This window comes from Salvia splendens, chromosome 12, assembly GCF_004379255.2.
Source record: "Salvia splendens isolate huo1 chromosome 12, SspV2, whole genome shotgun sequence".
In the NCBI taxonomy this organism is placed as follows: domain Eukaryota; kingdom Viridiplantae; phylum Streptophyta; class Magnoliopsida; order Lamiales; family Lamiaceae; genus Salvia; species Salvia splendens.
In genome coordinates this window covers 14,422,855-14,428,952 of record NC_056043.1, presented here as the reverse complement: position 1 = coordinate 14,428,952, position 6,098 = coordinate 14,422,855, and positions in this window count along the sequence as shown.

The window sequence follows — 6,098 nt, the reverse complement described above, 5'->3', positions numbered from 1 at the left end:
CTGTTTTTGGCGCATGTGTTTGTGTTTTTTTTCTGTTTTCCTTTCTTGTATGCAGGCCAACTCACACTTAGCCTATTTATAGTCTAAGTGTGAGGAGTTTGTTGTACATACATGTTTCGTTTTGTTGGTTTCTGTTTAGATTTTTACACTCTCCCACTTAGCCTATTATATAGTCTAAGTGTGAGAAGCTTTTAGTATAAGTATGTTTTGTTGAGTTTTGGTATTTTTGTGCGTCAACCATACTGGCCATTACCTTTTTCCACTTCACAGCCCCATCTGAGGACAGATATTGTGAAGTGGGAGGGGGAATGCACTGGCCAGTATGACATTTGTACATATGTGTTATCTGTGTTTTAAGTGTTTGCGTAGTGTCTAGGTCTAGTTTTTATTTGATTGGGCTTAAAACTCAACTGTCTTGAGCTGACGGTGAGAGGAATTGAGGGAGATAAGACATGCTGGAAAATGGAAACCACCCCCCTTAGTATCTCCTAGTCAGTATGGATGATGCGAGTATGAGAGAAAAGCCCACACTTAGAGCCAAAACACAAAAGCCCTCTTTAAATGTGAGTTAAAAGCCTAAAGTGGAACCACTTTCCACTAATTCAGAAAGAAATAAGAGTGGCTGCCACAAGGTGCCTAGAGTGAAGTGACTGCGTGTAGCAACACTGAAGGCAGTAGGAAACCCCCCCTCCAAAAAAAATTATTTTCCAACCCTTAGAACCCCACTTTCTAGCCATACACATACCCAGATATAACCCCTAGCCCCTGGAATTGTGTGTGCAAGGCATAAGGCAAGAAGGCAACTGGCCAGAAGGTGTACAATAAAGCAGAATCCAACTGGGCAAGAGTGATTGAAGGCCTAAGGAAGAAAATCGACCAGGGAGTCATCTCAGGTCCCAAAAAAGAAGGAATAAGGGTGGCGAAGCCACAAAGAAAAAAAAAGAAAGAGAAGAATATGAAGAAAAATGGTCAGAAAAACTTGACCACAAAAAAAGAAAGAGAAGGAATAAGGGTGGCGAAGCCACAAGAAGCTACTGACCAGTTGGAGATCAAAGCCAGAAGCGCCAGCCAAGAGAAGCAACAACCAAGAGCCTAAATGCACACAGTTCCCCCACATCAAATAAAATAGAAGTTTTTGAACCTTAGAGCCTTAGGAACATCCACCCGAAACACTATAAACCAATATCCCCGTTTCAAGCCTTTAAGCCCTTCAGTAGCTGCACGTGAAATCTAAGTCCGAAGCAATTGTGGTCGAGCAATATGACAGAATGCAGTCCTAACATTCCCGGTGAAGGTATGAGTGACTGAGTGAACCTAGTGTTTGGCCGAGAGTTTGGGCGATCTTGAAGAGCGGATATACTGACTGGAAGAGAAAAGGGGGGGCGGCGGAAGTTCAAGGCTGTCTAAGGCAGGATTGCACCTGATCCCGAGGGGAGGGATGGTTGAAAATATAGCCCAATTACTGTGTTAATGTGTCTAAGTGTTTTAGTTTTCTTTTATGTGTTTGTCTTTGTTATGTGTTTTTCTTTGCGTCATAGTTAGAGTCTAGGGTAGGATAGAGTCGGTTAGGGGAGTAACCAGGCTATAATTCGACTTACTTCTTTTTGTTTGTTCTTCACGCTTGAGGACAAGCATGTAGTAAGTGTGAGCAGTTTGATAAGTCGTATTCTAAGCCTTGGTTACTGGTCAGTAAGATGTGCATAATTGATTATATCTGCAAAACAGTTGCTCAAAGTGTGCAGGTTGAGTGTTCTAGCCAGTAGGCAAAGCTTCAGATACTTCAGGTGAAAAGGGCGTCAGAACGATTACATACTGACCAGTATGCATGCAAAAATGGCTCGAGATGGAGAAGAAGGATAGCTGGGACTGATCAACCACAATTAAGGGCAAAGAAGTCATCTCGCCACGAGGTTTTTCCCTAAAATCAAGGGTAAGCCTCCCTATAAAAAGAAGCCACTTGGAGAGAAAGAGGAGCACTCATTCATCATCATCACTCTTAGGTAGAATTCTCTCGGTAGTTCCGTCTTTCAGCCCAGTCCAGAGTCTCGTTCCTCGCCATAGCCATGGTCACTTGAAGATCATCAGTTCGCCGGAGTTCCATTCTCTCGTTCCAAACAGCACGATCGTAGTTAGCAGTTCCATCGCCCGGAGTGGCAAAAACAATCTATATTTTCTTTCTAGTTAATCTTGTTTGTTTTCTCTATGTTGGATCTTTCGCATTTCCAGTATTTTGCTTATTTTGAAGCCTTGGTTGTGATCCAAACGTTTTCTAAATGCTATGAAGTTGTTTTCCGGCATCGGTTCATGTTTGTTTTCGCTTCTTTCTGCCTAGATAACTTAGATCTAGCTGTTACGGTAATTTCCAGTGTGGAATCGCATGTTTTAACTTCTGTAGTTGATCTCTCTGAATTTGCAAGTCTAGATAGCTGTTAGATTTTAGATCTGAATTAGTTAAGTGTGAAAACCCAGTTTATGTGATTTCTGACACCCTGCATGTTGACCAGTAAGCATAATTGCAGTTTCAGTGTTTGATCTTTTGATTCAAAGTTTTAATTGTAGATCTGAGCTGTGAAGTTTGTTAATCTGTGTTTCTCGTTCATGAAATCTGAGATTGTTGATCTGAGTTTATTCATGTTGAAGAAGATAACATCCACTTCCAAGTTTGTGACCACTTTTACTTTTTAGTTACTTTTGCTTTTGTCCTTTACTTTTTCTACCTTTTCAGCTGGTACCCTACAGATCTGTCAGCCTAGTCACCTAACTACCTTTTTTTCCTCTGATATTCTGTTTAACCTTTTATAGTAAACTAGTACTTTCCATATACTTCCTGAAAACCATGTTCCCCACTTTCCACGTACACAGCCGCCTGTCCAATACCTTTCCCACCTCCTAGTCAGTAGAGTACCACCTTAAATTCCAGTCTAGATAAGTCTCAACCCAAAGCGTGGTAGCTAATCAAACCTTTCCAGAATATCACCGCAATCACTCCAATCGTCACCATCTCTGTGGGATTCGACCCCTACCTTCACTATACTACCCAATAGAAGAGGGTTGAGGAATTATTGATACCAGGTTTTAGGCTTAGCAGGGGATTGTTTCATCCTGATCAGTAGGATACATCCTTGATTGAACGACACCTACGCAAACCTGCTCTTTCAGTGAGATTGCCTCTTAGGTAGCAGGTTCTTTTCCATGTTCTTTGTTGCAAGTTCTCCAAAATCAGACAATTTCTCCAGACTGCTCAGTTGAGCCAGATCACTTGCTCCAGTCGACTCTGGCTTCTGACAAAACCCCATTATTGCATCATTTATCTCCTCATCAGTCTAGTTTTGTGTCATCAGTGTCTCACACCACTCAGCGACCTTCCCTTAAATTGAGTCGCTCGGTTCAGCAGCTGCAAGCTGCTCCTGCAAAAGTTCAGTCTCAAGAAATTCCTGGACTAATGGGTAAATCACATCCAAGTAATGCAGATTTTTCAGTATCCATGGAATTTTTCATAGCTTCATCAATATTGAAAGTGAATTTTGTCCCCATGATAGTCCAAGCAAATTGTACCATCGCTTACATCAATTATAGTCTTTGCAGTCCGCAAGAATGATTTTCCCAATAAAACTCCGCTTGACACACCAGCTTTAGACTCATTCATACAAATCACATGAAAATCTGCAGGGTAGAGGAAGTCATGTACCCTCACTATCACATTTTCCAGTACTCCTTCAGGACTAATGCATGATCTATCCACAAGCTGGATGACCACCTTTGTATCCATTAGGCTGACTCTAGTCAATCTCTTATAAACTGAGAAAGGCAACACGTTAATAGAAGCCCCCAGATCACACATACCATGCTCAATTTTAACATCTCCAACAATGATGGGTAGAGTGAACATCCCGGGATACGTCCTCTTTGAATGAAGTCTCTTCTTCTGCATTACCGCCGATACACTTTCTCCAATCACAATCTTCCCATCAGCCTTTGCTTTTCCAGCTATGAAGTCTTTGATAAACCTGCTGAACGGGGGTAGTTTCAGTGCTTGTAGAAAAGGCAGGTTGATCTCAAGCTTTCCAAAAATCTCCATGAAATCGGTCGGGTCCTCTTTCTGCCTCTTGGGCTCTCTCCTGTATGGGTACGACTTCGTGCGCTTGACTGCATTGCTTGTTCATTCATTCGGGTCATCCCTCTCATGTTTTTTTACTTCCTCGCTCAACTCCTCTGGTTCTTGATCTGGAGGTTGTGGTTCAGCCAACTGAGGAAACGACCTTCTTGCCTCCTTTAAAAGAGTATCCCCATTGTTCTCTCCACTGTCCCCCTCCTCTGTTCTTCCCAAGAGTTCAGCATAACCTTTACCTGACCTTAGAGTGATTTTGCTAATGTTGGCTCTGTCAGGCATTTTGACAGTAGCAGGGATCCGACCATCATGTCCGCGTATCTCATGTAGCGTTGTGGCCATTTGGGAGAGCTATTTGGTAAGCATATCCAGAGTCGTCTTCTGCTCTTGTTGGGCATCTTGTATCCTATGCACCAAATCGTTATTGGCTTGCATATTTCCTTGTATGTGCTATTGAGAATTCATCAAATCCCCCACTAAGTCATCTATGTGCTTAGGCTATTAGGAATTTGGCTGGCCAGGATTTACTCCCTGTGGGTGATTGGACGTAGACCCCTGTCCATGGTGGAAATTCCCATGTGGCCCTTGATTGTTGTGCTATAGTGACTGGGTGTTCTGACTACTGTTCTGGTATCCTCTCTGATGCGGCGGAACGTAGGAAATAATATGATTATTTTGATTCCGGTTCGGTCAATTAGGTTGGTTCCCTTGTCCCTTGTTATTATTCGAGTTGTTCTGCTCGTCATGGTTACGGTTTTGCCACTGGGTTTCCCTTCTGACTGTGGTGGATAACTAATGGCCGGTGGCTGCTGATAAACTCACTCCTGGATATTGTTGGTAGATAATTGTCGGTGGCGGTTGTTGGGCTGTGTTCGGATCCGACCACCTGTCCTTGAAATTCCTGTTCTTCTGGAGGTCCATAACTAGGATACACCTCCTCCTGACTCGATGCAGTCTTCACTTTCTCCCCAGGAGCAGATGGGTTGTTTTTCTCCATGGCAGTCAGTATCGCCTTCTCCAACCTATCCATTCGAGCTTCCATCTTGTCTTCAGTTGTTTCTACAGTTGTATTTGTTGCTACTCGTCTCATTATCAGAGCTCTAGGAGAATAATAAGCCTTCTTGGCGTTGACCAGCCTATCAAGCACCCTTTTCGCTACACTCACCTTCAATTTAGAGAAGTCACCACCACTCGAGTAATTCATCAAATCCTTGCTCTCAGGTGTCATCCCTTCATAAAAATTGTTAAAGATTTCCACCTCCACCATGTGGTTGTTTGGGCAGGCATCCAACATTCCTTTAAACCTACTCCAGTACTGACTCAGAGTCTCATCGCAATCCTGATGGGCTCCTTGAATCTCCTTTTTCAGAGCATTAGTCCTCGTGGAAGGGAAAAAATAATCCAAAAACTGGGATCTGAAATCAGCCCACGTCTTGATGGAATTTGGAGGCAGCCTCATGAACCAAGTACCGACTTCTCCTTTTAAAGGGAAAGGGATTACCCTGAGTCTGTAGTCGTCTCTGAATTCCGCAGATTTTGCAGAAATCGTGTAGGAATTCATATGGGCTCTCGATTTTCCTTCCATAGTAGTGAGGCATAACTGCTAGTATGTTGTTTTTCACCTCTATATTCGCTTGCCCTTGAATCACCACTATGGCCCGAGCTGGCTCAACAGGCAAGTGAGCGTTGAGAGAACCTATCTCAGGATCGTCATCTATTAGCGCAGCCATTCTGACTGGTGTCTCCTCTACTATAATCTTCTCCTTCGGTTCAGCAAATGGGTTTTGATCCTCCTCTCCTTCAGAGCTTGTATTCGATGGTCCCCCTGTGTTCAATCCAGATCTAGTGACGACCGGGCTGGCTACTTCTCTGATTCTCCAATTGGACTCTATATATCTCTAGTTGGTCATTTTATTCCAGCGCCCAAAGTTCAGGCCTCGGTGCATAAACTGAAAAGGAAAATAAAAGAATTAAAATATGTACACCAAGT